Raw genomic sequence first — 15,865 nt, 5'->3', positions numbered from 1 at the left:
AAATCTTTTTACACACTAGAGGGGTTTGTTGTTGTTGTTGTTTTGTTTTGTTTTTAATAAGCCTCTTTAGCTTGGAGCGTATTTTATCGCTTTCTCTTCTCTTTCATAAGCTAAGTGAGATGCTCTGGGCTAGCAGGAATAGGTCATACCTACCTAGCGGCCTCTTCATGCCAGCCTTGCTGTCCAGTCATGTGCTGATGTGGTAGCCTGTATTTCTCCCAGATGCTAGGCCATTGGCAGACACAGGACTGTCAGGGGTACCATGGCTACACTGCAAGCTCTTTTCTGAAAGGGTCAACAGACAGCAGCATTATTTACCTGGTGTGCCTGGAGGAGGGTTAGGGCTCTGCGAATCTGAATTTTAACCTGTGTGATGTTGACGAGTATTAAAGTCTCAGGATGGCTGGTTATGGGTCTGAGACCTGGATTGGCTCAGGAGTGTGCCTGAAGAGTTTAAGGCAACTTTCACCAATCCGGGAGCCACCAGCACAGAAAACACACCATCCTTCCACACCACCGGCTGTGTGCTCCAGAGTCTGACACCATGATGGACAAACAGCAGATACCTAGGGTGGAGATCTTCCACAGAGGTATGGAGGGGCTGAGGGCTGTCTCCACACTGCCTGTGACTGTCCCCTTCCTAGCCTACTGGACGGAGGGTGCTGTGGATCTGAAGTCCCAGCCCGCACCCCAGTCAAAGAGCAGAGACAGATTCACATGCATCAAGGAGCACAGAATGAAGGCTAAGAGCATATGCTCTGGAGCCAGACTACATCTATTTTTACCTAACAGACAGAGGTGTATTTAAAACACGACTGCATGCCAAGCTCTATTATAAGTGCTCCTCAAATATTAATTCATTTATGTCTCACAACCCTCTTCAGACACAGGTGCTACCAGCACAGTCTTCCTTTTAGAAGCCCCAGAGAGGCTAAGTAACTTGTTTCAGATCACACAGTTTCTCTGTCACACTAGACTCCGGCTCACGGATCCTAACTTCTTCCTCTCATTGTTGGGTTTAACGAGAACACACTTAACCCTCCCTGCCTCAGTTTCTTCCTCTGTACGTGCAAGTCTTGTTAACAGTAGCCATCTTTAAAAAAAAATGCTGATCAAGGGATTTAGCATATTTACTTGCGTGTCAGACGCATGGTGAGGATTCCCATCTGCCAGCCCCTTGCTCCCATTCTCGGGGGCGGGGAGAGGATTAAAGGAGGCAACATATTTAAAGCACTAGGCACGATGCCATGACACACGGCAAGCACACAGCAAGTGCTGTTATTATTAGCCCCATTGAGCCGGGCCAGCTTATTTTAGATCAGGTCTAGAAGCAACTGTGGTGGGCACAGGGGAGCCGTGTGTCTGTCCTTCACGTCAAGCCGCCGTGCAGGCAGCAGACCAGCTAGCTACTAGACTTAGCAGGCTCTCTGTTCTAAGTCACCGGGATATTCCTAAAAAGTTTCCCATGTTGCATTTGCTCGTGATTAGCCCTCTCCCTAGGGACCTATTTTGCAATTTGTGATTGATGATTAATCGGCAGCGATTCTTCACTGAGACTGTCATGTAAAGTACTGACTTGTGAGAGACAAGCGGACCTTGGAAAACTGGACTGGGGGTAGGGGTGAGGCTTGGCAAAGCAGCTCACCTGACCATTCCTAATGTGCTTGTTTTCTTCTTATTCCTCCTTCGTTACATATTCTAATAAGCATACTTACATTTCGGAACGTCTGGTCTTTCCCCCGCGCCCCCCTCCGAACTTTATTACATCCACCATTAAACTTAACTGTGTGTTGATTCTAATTGATGTTAACCTATGGGTTAAAGGTTAACAATGGCTGAGAAGCACTCCCGGTCCCACTGAGCTTGGAGGAAGGTTTGTGACAGAGTAAGGGAAGTAACAGTGCTGGCGAGGAAACAACACAGGGAGCCACGGGTGGCAGAAGTTTGTCCTGGGAGCTCAGAACCACAAAAGAACGTTCGCTTCCTAAAGGATGTAGTCATAATTTTCCCCGTCATTTTCCTCCATTAGGAAGACGCTGCCCTAGCCTCCAACCACCCCTTGCCATGGAAGACTTTACCAGCTGTGCGATAAAACTCACTAATCCATTTATTACAACCTTTGCTGACCTAGTGTGTCTTCCTTGGCTGACTTTCACCAGGCCACAGCCTCAGGGAGCTGCCATCTAAGTGGGACGGGCACTCCAGTTCATTATCAGGGTCCTACTTCTCTCCTGCCAACTTGCTTACATACACGTGCAACTGTTTTAAAAATTAAAAGTCTATGTTCAAAGTCTTTTTGTGGTAAAAAGAAAAAGCTAAGGCAGATACGCCAGCAGCCTAGTGAGGGGAGGTCTTGCTGGGTCCTCAGCACTGACTTTGTGAATACAGACATGATCCACCTGCAGCTGGCATGGGGTTTGTATTCCTCAGCGCGGAGCGGTCTGAGTTGTCACAGGTTGATCCCATGCATTCTGATGGCTGACTCTATGGGGCCAGCAGCCCAAGGATACTCGATTCAGCGTTGTGACTCGCATAGCCAACGGCCACTGTGCACCTGAAACACAGCTCTGAAGAAGGGAAGGACTCAGAATAGACAACTGACCTTGACCCCAATCCCACCCCACCCCAGGGCCTCTGCCTAAGCTGTCCTCTATGCCTGGAATGCCTTCTCTTTCAACAGCTCCCCCTCCGCCTCTTACGGCCCACCTGTCCAAATGCTACCTAGCTCAAGAACCAGCTCAAATATCAGTGGCTCTACAAAACCCTCCCTGACCACCCTCGCCAGAAATAACCTTCCTTTCCTCGGCTTCCACAGGGCTGGGCATACCTTCTCTGGCACTTAAAACCCACCGCATTCTGCCGTGGCTGTTCACCTAGAGCTCTGGAATCTTGTCATGCTCCTTTTAGGACGCGTGCAGAGCAGACACTTGGTCAAAGCTGCACCAGCATGTTTGCGCCAGCAATGGCAAGAACAGAAACTGCGGAATACGTTACTATGTCTGCGGCCTTTCTTTTGTCGATTGCTTCTAAAACTATCTTTCCTCGATCCGCCAATCACCCAAGGGAGTCTTGGGTTCTTCCAAGCACTCCTGTAATAACAAGTGAGGTGCGAGACAAGGTGGAGCTGCCCAGCGTCCTGGTTTGCTGCTGACGGTCCAACTGAGGGACAGAAGTGTTTCCTTGGTGAGCTTCCTCTGCTCCAGCTCTTTGGTGCCAGGACAAACTCTCTTGCCTCTACTGCTAAATACGGACTCCAATAACAGGCTAAGTGGTTGCAGATCCTCCCGAGGCCTTATTATACATGTACTGACACACTGAACTCTTACTCTTAAAACCTAGGTTTCCTTCCCTTAAATATATACTGAAAACCGTAAATTTCAGCATCATGTGCAATGGCAATGCATATCTAGTTTTTAGACTTTCCTTTCATAGGAATTCTGAATAAAAAAGGCACAATAACAAGGAAGTTACTGCATGGGAGACAAAGTCTCAGCAGGGTTTGATCGCTCAGGTCAAAGTTCATCTAAGCACTAAGAACAGTGGGAGGCCTGCTGGAATCTAGTCAGGCTTCAGACAAATCCCTTCAACCCTGAAACTGTGACCCTGGGAAATGAGACAGTGGTACATAATAGATTGTCACTTAGCAGGATCAGGAAGCAAAGAAAGGACAAGTACACCCAGACAGCACTTTTCTGAGAGTTCATTGCCAAATGATCCTAGACAAGAAAACCCAACAAGGAGAGCAGTGCTGGGTGAGGGGCCCTTCTGCGACCACTGAAGAGGTCACAGTTGTCCGACCACCAGGAATACATGTAGGAGAAGAATAGAACCCTATGGTTTAGGTTAGCAAGAAAGACACAGCTCAAGAACATCCCCACAAGGGTAAGTCACTCAATAAAAATATTTTCCCCCAAATGTAACTTCTTCATTCAGAAGAGCCAGAAACACCAAAGCAATCCAGTACTGCGAAGAGAAACTGTGGGCTGGAATGCTTAGAGGTTTGGCTTCCCTACTGGGTGACTCTGTTTTCTCGATGATCAACTCATGTTAAGGGAGCCTACCTCCTGTAGATGTTTGACTCTTCCACACAACCAAGATAAAGATCTTATTAGCATGTCTAGAATGTAATCACCACACTATGTTCATTGTGGGCACTGTGATTTCTGCTCCCTCTTTTTCTCTCTTCTTCCTCCATCAATATCACCCTCCTTCTCCCTACTACTTTGTGGTTGGGTTCACTCACACCAAAGCATGAAATGATCGCACCCCTTCTGCACATCAAATTCCCAAAGAAGTATTCTCTGTTAGAAAAGTTCAAACCGGTGAATGAAAAGCTGTATCTTGTAAGAAATTCACCCACCCAATACATGTTATCCTTTCCCCAACAAGCAATGGCTACCCTTACAGATATAGAGAGCGGGAAACAACAAAATGTCATCAAAAGCGTGTGTATATGGACCGCAGGACTATATTTAAGTCCATCACACAGTCTGTGTAAAGGGATGGAGTAAGGGTGTGTGTAGGTCACTGAAGAGCTAGACAGGTCTTTTTCTGTCTCTAGTGGTTCTGGGTCACAGGCTTAAGGCTATTTTTAGTCCCCTTTTCACGTTTCCGATAGAGTAAGTTCTGAAGGCGTAGGATGAGCAGGGACTGGACGCAGCTTTCTCATTCTATAATTCTGTGGCTAAATCGTATCAGGTCTAAAGTGTCACTGCTGTGGCCACAAAGTGGCATGTGGGTAAAAGACCAGCCAGCAGGCCTGCAGGCAGGTGTACTTCCAAGACTGGATGAGGGCCTGGCACAGGTTATCAAAGGATGAAACTTCCTGTTCTGGGTGTTAACTTTAGTTACCACAGCCAGACAATGCTGCCAGTGGTGTGGAAGAAAAAATAGCTGTAGCCAGCTGTGCTATTCACAGTTGGATGGGTTCTGTGTACCTCCAAATGGTGATAGAGCCAGCAGCCTGTTGTAGCCAAGGACAGGATGATGGATGGTCTACATACTGTGTCCAAGTGCAGAGAATGGCAGAAGTTCACTTCAGGGTTGTTAAAATGCTAATCTGGGGGAGTTAACAAAGTCTGATAGAAAAGTTTGGGAAGTACGAACACCTCACGCGGGCTCTGCACTCCGCCGCTGAGCTGCAGGCCCTTAGATGCTCTCTGCTCGATGTTTTGTTTGGTTTTCTTCTTTGAAGTAAGAAGTTTGAGGAGTTTTCCTGCTGGGGAGAACTGAGAACCGCCTCAGCAGTCAGCTACACTGCCCCTGTCATCAAGGTCTGATAGGAAAACAGCCTGATGACAGCCACCTCGACTGACAAGTGTCCGGTCGTGCTTAACGGAGTCACGGGGTCTAGTGCTTCCGTGGGGCACAGGAAGAAATCAAGATACTTTTCCTCCCAACTGAGTTGTCAGCTGCTCTCAACAGCATCCCAAGACACTGGATTGGGTAGACGTTTGCTGTTAGACCTCTGTTCACATAAGCCTCAGAGAATGCCGCCTCCCCCTGGTGTGGCCGACCCAGGATGCAAACCACACTGACAGCCCGTTCATCAGTGCTGAGGGCAGGAAGGCCTGCACTGGGAACATTAGGCGCAGATTATCTTGTTTTCAAGTTTTGTGATACGGCAATTTGCACACACAGAAAAAGAGACATATATTTCCATGTCTTGCCCCACAGATCTGGTTTTCCAGTCAGCTGCGCACATGCAAAAGCGTGTCTGGCCACAGGGTGTTGGCTCAGGGCTACAGCTCCTTAACAAATGGCAGGTACTCACTCAAGGAGTATAGACGAGCTGGCCTACCTCACCTGCCTCTCGCTTCCTCTAGAAATAAATCCAGACTATGCGGGCTTAAAGAGCCTCGATAGCAATAAAAGACAATATTTTGTCCTGCAATGTGTTAGGGTAGGAGTTTGCCTCCTATGGCTGCTGCACTAATACTGGTCAGGCATTCAGCCAAGCTCTTAGCTCTGAATAAAACGCCATCAGAAGAGTGAAAAATGACCCCATTTCAGATGCATTTCTCACTCTTTGTATCTTAGTGAAACTCACAGGCAAGAACAATGACTAAGCTAATTACCATGGCTCGTTATGAGGGAACAGCAAGAAGAGCTCCCTCAGACTCAGTCCGTCCTCAACCGTTATGGGTATCTCTCCGAATCAAAGTTCTGAACCCAAGCGACTTGCTCACGGCCTTTCAAGGAACAGAAACTACCAGGCAGGATGCAAAGGCCCACTTACCCAAATCAGTTACTGGACAGTCTTCCTGTGCAGCAAGCCAGTGAACTGAAGCCCCCTGGATTTTAAAGTTGCCCTCGCTCTAAGGACTAAGGCTGACGTCACAGTCATCTTTCAAATCCATCAAACCAAGGGAGGCATGACCAGATGGTTCTGGTGCTATTAGAGGACATCAAAAAGGGGGAAATGGGGTGGCAAAATGCCCACAGATCTAAATCAAACTCAAGTTAACCAGATGTCTGGTCATGGAGACATCACAGTGTTCCTGGCACATTCTCCTGCACCACAGAAAGGCTGCTCAGAGAGGGGACCTAAGTAGCAGCCTTAGGAGAAACGGGATGGGTACCAATTTTATGTAGGATCCAATAAAAAATGCTTACTGGATTGTTGATGTTCCTGAGCGTGCCAAGCAGAGAAATCTTAGGATCTTGTATTTAACTGTCTTTGGGCGCACATCTCAGAGACCTAAACAAAAGCACTGGCAGACTAAAAAGCAAATCTCAATTACGGGTGAGCTGTAGTTTATCTGCAGATGTTTAGGCTCTCGGTGACACAGACCCGATCCTAGAGCTTATCTGTAATTTTTATGTATCTAAGCCGGGGTAAATGTTTGTGTGTAATACGTGCTAGTTTGAGAGAATGAGCCTGTCACTCACTACATTAAACGCCACTGAAGACAAGTTAATTTCCTAGGGTAGATACTCAACACCATGAAGAAACAAAGCAGCAGGATCTATTGTTTTATACCACCGAAAAGAGAGGAAAACACTTCCTCCAACTGTCTAAGATTTTACAATGCAAGGAAGAAAAGCCTTGAAGGTTTTCTCCAAATGGGGAGTATTTCTCCCATTCAGGGAACAGAGACTAAACCAATTGAATAAGAATGTTAACTCTTTCCCTGGGACCTCAGCATTGAAATAAACAAAAGGACCTACTTTATGGCATCAAGAATCAAGTAGAAGGAAGGGGCAAGGCACTCATATTTTGGTACTTACAATTTGTAGTAGCTCCAAGTTCTGGGAGGAGATTTCTCATAAGTAACCAGAAGCTGTGTTGATTTAAGGGAAAGACGCCTGAGTGGCCGACATGGGGTCCAGTTACTGTACACAAAGTCTGGGGGAAACATCTATAATAACGCTGTCCCACTTCGAGGATACTGGAATTGGTTACTGACCTACTGACAGGTCCAATTCCTCTGGCGCTCTAACTCATATCCTACAGCAATGCCACCTCCAACACCCTGACCCCCACCCTGGCAATTTTAAAAAAGCCAAGTGCAAGATTTAAACAGTCTTCTACTAATGGTCCTGCTAGACTATTAATGAGAAAAATTCTAAACTCAGTTTGCATCCACACCTCCAAGTCCTTTCTGGCCTTTAATTTAGAACCTAAGAGTTAGACCTGCCACTTGGAGCTGAAAGCGCTCCCAAATCTCCCAGGGCGGCTACTGCCTCTGTTTCTACAGACCGTCACTGCAGCAAGAGCTGGAAGTTTCCCTACCTGGATGTTGGGCTCGCCTTGCCTGCCGCTGCTCCCGGCTACAGGACGCCTTTGGCCGCTAAAGAAGCGGCTCATACAAAATTGACTCTTCCTTATTTGTTTCCATCCATAATTGATGGGAAGCTGAGAGCGTAACACGTCTCCAGGCTGAGCCCTTGCCGACTGGCTAAGACCCTGTCCACAACGCTTCGGTGAGTCATTTCCAGCCAGCGAACAAAGCAGGCAAAGTTGCGGGGGAGAGTGACTGGGAGCCTGGCGGGTGGGTGCCCACGGTCCCCGCGTGGACAGCCAGTGTCTCCGCGCTCCTGGGCTGTCCTGCGTCCTCGGGGCAGAGGCTGGCCGGCGGCCTGGGTTGCGCTGGTGGTGCAAGCCCCGCAGCAAGGAAGGCGGGCCAACCCTGACGGTGTGCGGGGCAGCACCGAGCCCGCCGTGCCTGGAAGAAACTTTTCCTCGCGGCCCCGGGTGTCTTTTCTTCCCTTAGGGGTGCGCCTAGGAGGAGGGCCGAGCCGCCCGCCCCGCCCCCCAGGCCGCCCACCGGCCGGCTGGGACCGGTCAGCCAGACCTCCCCAGGCGCCTCGGGCACCACTGGAGACCGAGGGGCTTGGGAAAGCTATGAACTCCACGGAGCTGCGACACTACACCCACGCAAACACACGCGCCCGCACACAGCTGCGCTGCGGGCTGGGGGTCCCACCCCCATCACGCACCCAGAGCGACAGCCGAGCTTCGGAGACCGTCTTACCTCTCATGGGGAAAGCCTGCGTTAAAAGACAGACAAATAAAGCTTGTCACGACCAAACGGAAAAGCCGACCAAGACAGTGTGCAGAAAGAGCAATCCCTCGGTCTCGGGTCTCGCCTTGCGATCCAGCCCAAAACTCGCCAGCTCCAGCCCTGACGGCAGCGGCGGCGGCGGGACCCAGCGCGAGCAAAACAAACCGCTGCCCTGCAAATGGTGTAATTCGATCCATCTCCGAGTCGCTCCCCGAGAGCCCGGCTCCCTCGCCGCTCTGCAGCTCCCACCGCGGCCAGCGCCGCCCAGAGCCCCACGCGCGCCGCGGCCTCGACCCTGGTGGCCTCCGCGTCCCTGCTCGCGCTCGGCCGCGCGCCCAGGCTCTCCCACCTTAGAGGAGCCGCTCCTCCCGCGCCTCCTGGAGCCGGGTCGTCCTGCTGGCGCCGCCTCTGTAGCCTGCAAAGCCGCCTCTCCCTTCCCTCCCTCTCCCTTCCTCCAGGCGCCCTCTCTACTCTCCCAGCCGCCCCCAGACGTCCCGAGGACAAATCGCTGCAGCCCAGTGGTGCTGTGGGCGCAGTTGTACCCAGAACTTCAGTCTTAGTTTTCTAGTCTAAGATTTATTTTTGAACTCATTCTTCTAAGCCCCCTCCCCCATTTATCTTTATAATCACTAAGCAAAACAGCTGGTAAGAAGCAATAAAACATAGCTGTATCTTTAGAAAATACAGAAATTGCCTACTAAAAATCTTATTTCCACTTTGAATGAAAGCCATTCAGTACAGTATAATTTTGCAGGCTAATGAACCGGTTTTACAGGCGAGTGTTTCGTTTAATACGTTGTGGGAGAAATGAAAATGTCCTTGAAGGCGACATCATTTAAGATGGACTGTCATAAATGAAGTAAAAGAATCATATATTCCCAAACAAGAGGATCTTCATTCAAAGTTCATATCCAAGAACGGGCTGTGTTTATTCATTTGCAATCTAATCATGTATCACTTAAGGGTTCTAACTGGCTGGAATCAACCAAGGAGCCTCCGCTGGGGGGGGGGGGGGTAAGAGAGGGAGGGAGGGGAGAGGAGGGGAGAGGAGGGGAGGGGAGGGGAGGGGAGGGGAGGGAGGGAGGGGAGAGGAGAGAATTTCCGCCAACTTTTGGTTTTCCCTTGAGTGTGGTTAATTACCGTGGAAAGAGAGTCGGGCCATGCAGGAGGCATATTCTTGTCCGAGGTTCTTTTTGCTAGCCCCCCCATACATGTTTACATTTATGAAGAATATACCAGAAAAAGGCATCCTGATTAACACTTGGTAGCCAAAAGCAAGCCAGGAGAGAAAGGGCAGCCTTTTAAAATGCAAGCTAACCCCCCCCCCCCAGTCCCTCCTATTACAAGAAAGGGGTATGGGGCGGAAAGAGCAGCTTCTGAGACTCACTCAGTGGTTTTTCTGCTGTTAAGTCTTTTGTTGCCTGGTTGGCTGGTGTTTTCTGGTTGTGCTGGGCTCTGACATCATTGCAAGTTACTTGGCAGTCAGGGCCCTCCCCTAGCCAACTTCTGACCCAGAAAGCTGGGGCTGTTTCCTGGCCAGCGGTCATTTCTTGTTTTCTGCCCTGCAGGCAGAGGGTACTGGGCACTGCATGAAGATATTAAGAGTTGGAGGAGGAAAGGGCTACTTGGGTGGTGATGGAAGGAGTCACCAGCCACCTAGGAACAGGTTTGTGAGTTGTCCCATGTCAGCAGTAGCAACAGAAGTTCATTCCTCCAGATTCCTGCCCACCTCCCCAATCTCACCGTGTGGGTCAGGCTGGACTGCAACTCCTTGTTTAGAGCAGCTTGGCCTCAAACTTAAGGCAATCCTCCTGCTTCAGCCTCTGGAGTGTTGTTACACCTGGCTTAGATTGAGTTCCTCTACATGTGGGCAGGTTTAGAAGGACAAAGACCCAGAAGTGACAGTTTTACTCCAGACTGAGTCCTTAAATCCAGGAATAACAAGAAATAATGGTCAGCTGGGTGCTGGAGAATAAACTGATGGTCACTTGGGAACCATGAATTACATGTTTTCACTCTTAAGTATCAGTCTGGACCTCGGGGTCATGCTTGGATTTGCTGTGCTGGAGGCCAGGAAGCCAGAGGATGGCATGGGAACTCTTGAGGGTTTGTCCTGTCCCTGATGGGGAGTGGTGGAAGGAAACTGACACTCTTTATTTGGTCTCCAGTGGAAAGAGATCCAAACCAGGCCCTCAGGCAGCTGCCAGTGCTGTGGCTCATCTGATTCCTGTCCTTACTGCTGACTCTACACCATTCAACTCTTTAACCCTGTTGACTTCTGCCAATTCCCGGTTCTCCCCACCCACCCTACGCTCTAAGCACTAGTATTGGCTGGTACTCAATGGTACCCCAGAAAGCCAACTCTCATGATGTTTCTGTTCTCTGTGGTACTCTATCATGTTTCTTAGCTTCGTTTCTGGTTTCTTACTGAACAGCTCTTGTTTAGGTGGCACATTTCCCTAATCCTGCAAACCTTTTGTCTGGATCTGAGTGTCTTCTGTGCTCCAAAATGCTGTTTGTTTTTGTTTTGTTTAGGTTATGTCCCAACTGGCCACGTCTTAATGGAGCAGGGTTCTCGCCTTCTTTCCTTCCTTGTGCAGGCCTGGTTCCTTACACAGGATGCGCTCTCTGTAAATACTGGTTGAGCCAGTATGACACTGGAGCCTGCCACCTTCTCGTACTCTCTTCTGGGCCAGATAAGAAAGAACTGTCCTCTTGCCATCACTATATTATATAATCCCCCCATACTTTGTGTTCCAAGATCTCACAGTGCCACTGAGAGTATTTGTTAGATGTTTGTCAATGAGTGAACAGAAGCCCTTGGCTCTTTTCACTCCCCTACAAACTTCGAAGGCTAGATTCTACCCGGATAGCAAATATGCTTTTGCATTTTCTGCATGGTTTTCCCATCAATGGTACGCAATAACTCGTTTCCAATTGAATTCGAAGCATAATAGCTATCTAGAATCTACAGAAAATCTTTGTGTATGAATCTCAGTAAAATGTATCAATCATCAGATAGTACAGTTCCTTAACCATTACTGCTATTAGACAAATACCATGCTTAACATATGCCAAGCTGTTCTAAGCTCTTAAAAGTATTAGCATGCAGCAATTCTATGAAGCAAGTACTATTATTAACACCATTTTTAAGGTGAGGAAACTGAAAGAGAGACATTTTAGTGTTTTGGTTAATGTCATACCTGTAACTGGGATTTCTATGCTCCCTCTTACTTTATGAGGTCTGAACAGCAACCACTAAGAATGAAGTTTTTGGAGTTTATAAAGTTTGATTTCCAATCCAGCTACTTCCCAGTAGATTAGTGATTTGGATAATTTATTTAACCACAGTGGGCTTCATTTTCCTTATTTGAAAAACAAGGATGTTAATAAAACTTTAAATGGCTTCCGTAGTAGACTGGTCATTATAACACATGTGACTTGTGAACCCCCTTGCCAGGAGCACAGAAGGCACTGAGTAAATGCTAGGCAACGCTTTCTAGATGCCATGAAGGCAGTGCAATCTTGGGATACTACAGAATTGGGTTAGAAACATAATCCAAACTTACAGTAAGTGTGAGACTCATGACTCAATGGGTGTGTTAATAAATTTTTGTCACTGCTACCTCCACTCCTCTATCCATGTGATATGTCTTTTAATTCAAGTGTACAAACTATTATTCAATCGATAGGAACAACGTTTACCGCTACCTCCACTCCTCTATCCATGTGATATGTCTTTTAATTCAGGTGTACAAACTATTATCCAATCGATAAGAACAACTTTTTGCGTGGATTTTCATGAATAGCATCGTGTAGAACGTAGAATCCCATAGATGAAGGTATTGTAATTGAAATGTCAAAGGGAGAGGTGTTTTCTCCAATGGCTTCAGTTTGGAATGCGCAGACACTGTTCCTTGCATTCACACATTATAGAAAGTGCTTTTGTGGCAAGGGATTGCTTTCAAAACTAATCTAAGCTCTCCATGACATGATAAATCATTAATAATATAGACTCACATCTCTGCATCTGCGTAGACACAGCTGGCCTCCTTGTGTCAAGAGTTTGCATATGAAAGTGACTCTGCCAAGATATTTCATTTTAATGAAAAATATTTATCATGGTAAATCTTAAGCTTCAAGATTTTGCTGGCATAATTCATTTCTATTGCTATGTTCTACGCTAGTGTAGCACATAGCCATACCCATATTTGGAATAAGAAAATGTGCTTTTTAAACTTATTTTGATTCCTACCCTATCTTAGCATAAATATTTTCTGCCATTCACTCTGTGTAAAGAAAATGCACCATGCATTTTGTCGAAAGAATCATCAGTGACTTCTCAACTTTTCCTAATGCCTTCACAGGAACCACTGCTGGGCATGGGTGTGTTTGAGCGGAAGGAAAGATGCAGGTTTTCCAAAAACCATTGTTTATCCACCAGTCACATGCACAGCCTTCAACTTTGAATGCTATTTAGGTTCTCTGGGGGAAGATGAGCATATGCATGATTATATCTGATTTATACACACACACACACGTGTGTGTGTGTGTGTGTGTGTGTGTGTGTGTGTGTGTATGTACATGCTATCACCCATACAACTGCTCTGAGTCATTTGTGAGTTATGAGGAAAAACACTTATTTAAACCCATGAATATCTGTAATAAAGCAAATCTCACCGTTTAAGCTACAAGTGTCTGCATTAATGGTGAGGGTCACAAGATTGTTTCTCCAGAGCTTTTCAGCATCAACAGATTCTCTATATAGAAAAAAAGTGGCTGGCCCTTAGAGGTACCAAAAGTGATTCGTTGCCAGAAGCCACTAGAGCCACCTACTGGCTGAAAACACAGAACAAACCAAAACAAATAAACAAAACAGAATAGGATTCTGGGTAATTAATATCTTTCCAAATAAAGCCTCTCCAAATGCATGCTCTGCCTTTTCTGTTTTGCTTTTCAGTCAGGGTGTACAATAGATAGTTTACTAACGGCAAATGTATGGGGTTATTACAAATTATACTGCTAAAATGTGAAGGAGGGAAGGCATTCCATTTGGGGGACAGAAAGAAATTGATACTGTGCTATAAAAATCAATAGTAAGCCTTATTAGTGTTCAGCTGTAATAATAGGCTTGTTCCGAATTCCCAAAGTCCAGTTACATGCTGATGCAGCGGCAAGGTCGATCAGATCATTCGCCACCAGGCGTTTAAACCTGCGCCTTGGAAGCTGGTGGCACTGAGTCCAAAGTGATGCCAATGAGGGGTCACTTGCACTCTCTGCACCCGTCACTTACAAGGATCTTTGGACACTGCTGTAAAAAAAATCTCAGAAGAAACACAGTGTGTCTAACCTTTGGTGCCATAAAGTAATATGTCCTCAGTTTCCTTGACCCCCAGATACCTATGGCCTTTGAACCTGCCGTTGGGTACTCTGTCAACAAACAAAATCGTGGCAGACCTGAACATTTTTATGACAAACTTTCTCACCAGTTGATCCCAGCGATCAAGCTCCATTTAAACGTTAGTGATTCATTTCGCTAGCTCTGCAGCAGCTGTCTGAACTTACATCTTTAAGAAAAGATTAAGAGGAAGGACTAGCAGAAAACTCCATGGACATTCTGCATCTGTTACAAAGCAAGGCAAAACAAACAAGCTGGCTGAAAGGTTTCTGGAAAGTTCCTAACAGACTTGTACAAGCCCTGGCTTTGACTGCTGACCTGGTACGGGTACCCCAGCAGCTCACTCTTCAGGTCTTGTCCCATAAAGATGTGTCTCTGACAAGTGTGTGCACATGTGCGCATTTTCCTCTGTATTCTCGGGTATGAGCTTTACGACTGCTTTTACTATATTAAAATCTTTGGAATTATGTTTATAAACTATTCCAATATGCTCTGAATTTCTGGGTCATAATTACCAAATAAACAGATTCATTTCTCACCACAAGTTTTAATTAAGAACTCTAGTTACACGATTATTTTCTAATGAATAATACCCACTCAGTACCCAGGCACACTATTAAGTGTTTTGACTCAAGAGCGTGTTTTCTAAAGACAGTTCCTGTGAATCTGTTTCTCATTTGTAAGCCATCAACCTTGGTAGCTGTCATATTAGAACAAAAGGACAAGCCTTGTTTTCTGCATCAATATAGGTGGGAGATTTGGGAGGAGAGGGTCATTCATGATTGCTGGAAATAAATTAATTTGACAGGAACTGTTAATCAGCCATGATTTCAGCTTGTAGTGACTGTCCGACTGATGAAGTCTATGTTTTAGTTGTGGTTAGACCCTTTGCCTAGGCTATCCTTTCATCGAGTATTAGCTGGGCCTTTAGTTATACAAGAGGTCCACAGAGTAGCTTGTTTGAAAGCATGGCCCCTGTCTGGGCTCCTGATCCTTAAATATATCTTTATGCCTTCCAACCTAGTGAGGAAACAGTTTGGTTTTGATTTATTTGCCAGCTTTTATGCTGAAGAGTAAAAAATATAAATAAAAAAGTAATCTATTTTTGATAGCAGGTGAACGCGCAGCCTGTGGAAGAAAGGATGTGGTCTCTTTAGAAACTACAGCTAGACTTAACCGTTTCACAGGAAACCACCAGGAACACAGAAATGCCCAGAGTCAATGAGTTCTAGGCATTGTGTGAGAAAATGGGGGACACGACACCCATCTACTCACTTCAGATAAGGAGGCCACGACAGACCAAAGTGCAGATATAACCAAAGTCCAACTTGGTGAACCAATGAGTTTTATTAGGGTTACCTACAAGGACATGGGGGAGGGGTTCCATACAGGAGCGGCAATGGCTCAAAGACAGCTGTGTCACCAAGGCCCACCCCTGCATGAGCAAGAGCACCCCGGGAACCTGGGGTACACTGAACAGCCGGCATGCAGCTCAGCAGGTTGGAGAAGGTCCTCAGGTGACTCAGTTGGCCTAACTCTTCTCTAGTCAGCTCAGTCCTGCTGCTTTCTGCTTCTTCCAAGCTGCTGGTCAGCACTTAGAGTCTCCCCCCCTCCCCCCGACCTTTTTGTGCAGTTTCCATTGCTTACTCTGGTGGTGGTAGAACGGGGGAGCGGCTAGAGAATCTGGTTGGTTTCAGGGACCTCCAGAAGTTATTTTGAGTTTGTTCACCTTCCTGTTTAAATAGCTGGGAATACTTCAATGGAATATTTGAATCTTGTAGGAGAGATTATTCAAAGATGGAAGATTTCAACCTTGTAGGACACTGTTACACAACACTAGGGGAACAGGGACCCTCCCAGATAAAAATCACAGTCTTCGCAAAATCTAAGGGTTCCAGAATGACTAGAAGGAGAGAGAATCACTCATTCATTCTTGCATGCATTCATTTCGCCGTTCATT

At 46.8% G+C, this 15,865-nt stretch overlaps 1 protein-coding gene across 10 annotated transcripts in view; it reads right to left on the bottom strand.

Annotated features, from left to right (window-relative positions):
* Sema6d (semaphorin 6D) overlaps nt 1-15,865 on the bottom strand; it is a 566,953-nt gene that overhangs the window by 45,072 nt on the left and 506,016 nt on the right. Inside the window, exons 1-2 of one of the 10 annotated variants that reach the window (XM_041678887.1) lie at nt 8,478-8,495; nt 7,736-7,909 (exon numbers count right to left, since the gene is read on the bottom strand). The exons of 7 other annotated variants lie outside the window; for them this stretch is intronic. The gene's annotated coding sequence lies outside the window, so the exon portion shown is untranslated. Of the gene's footprint in view, nt 1-7,735; nt 7,910-8,477; nt 8,602-8,856; nt 8,918-15,865 lie in introns of those variants that run through there. 2 more of the 10 variants (XM_041678889.1, XM_041678885.1) reach the window with 2 other exon arrangements.

This window comes from Microtus oregoni, unplaced genomic scaffold (genome assembly GCF_018167655.1).
Source record: "Microtus oregoni isolate MIOR12 unplaced genomic scaffold, Mior012 000031F_ref0000149, whole genome shotgun sequence".
In the NCBI taxonomy this organism is placed as follows: Eukaryota; Metazoa; Chordata; class Mammalia; order Rodentia; family Cricetidae; genus Microtus; species Microtus oregoni.
This window is presented reverse-complemented; position numbering and strand designations above follow the sequence as displayed.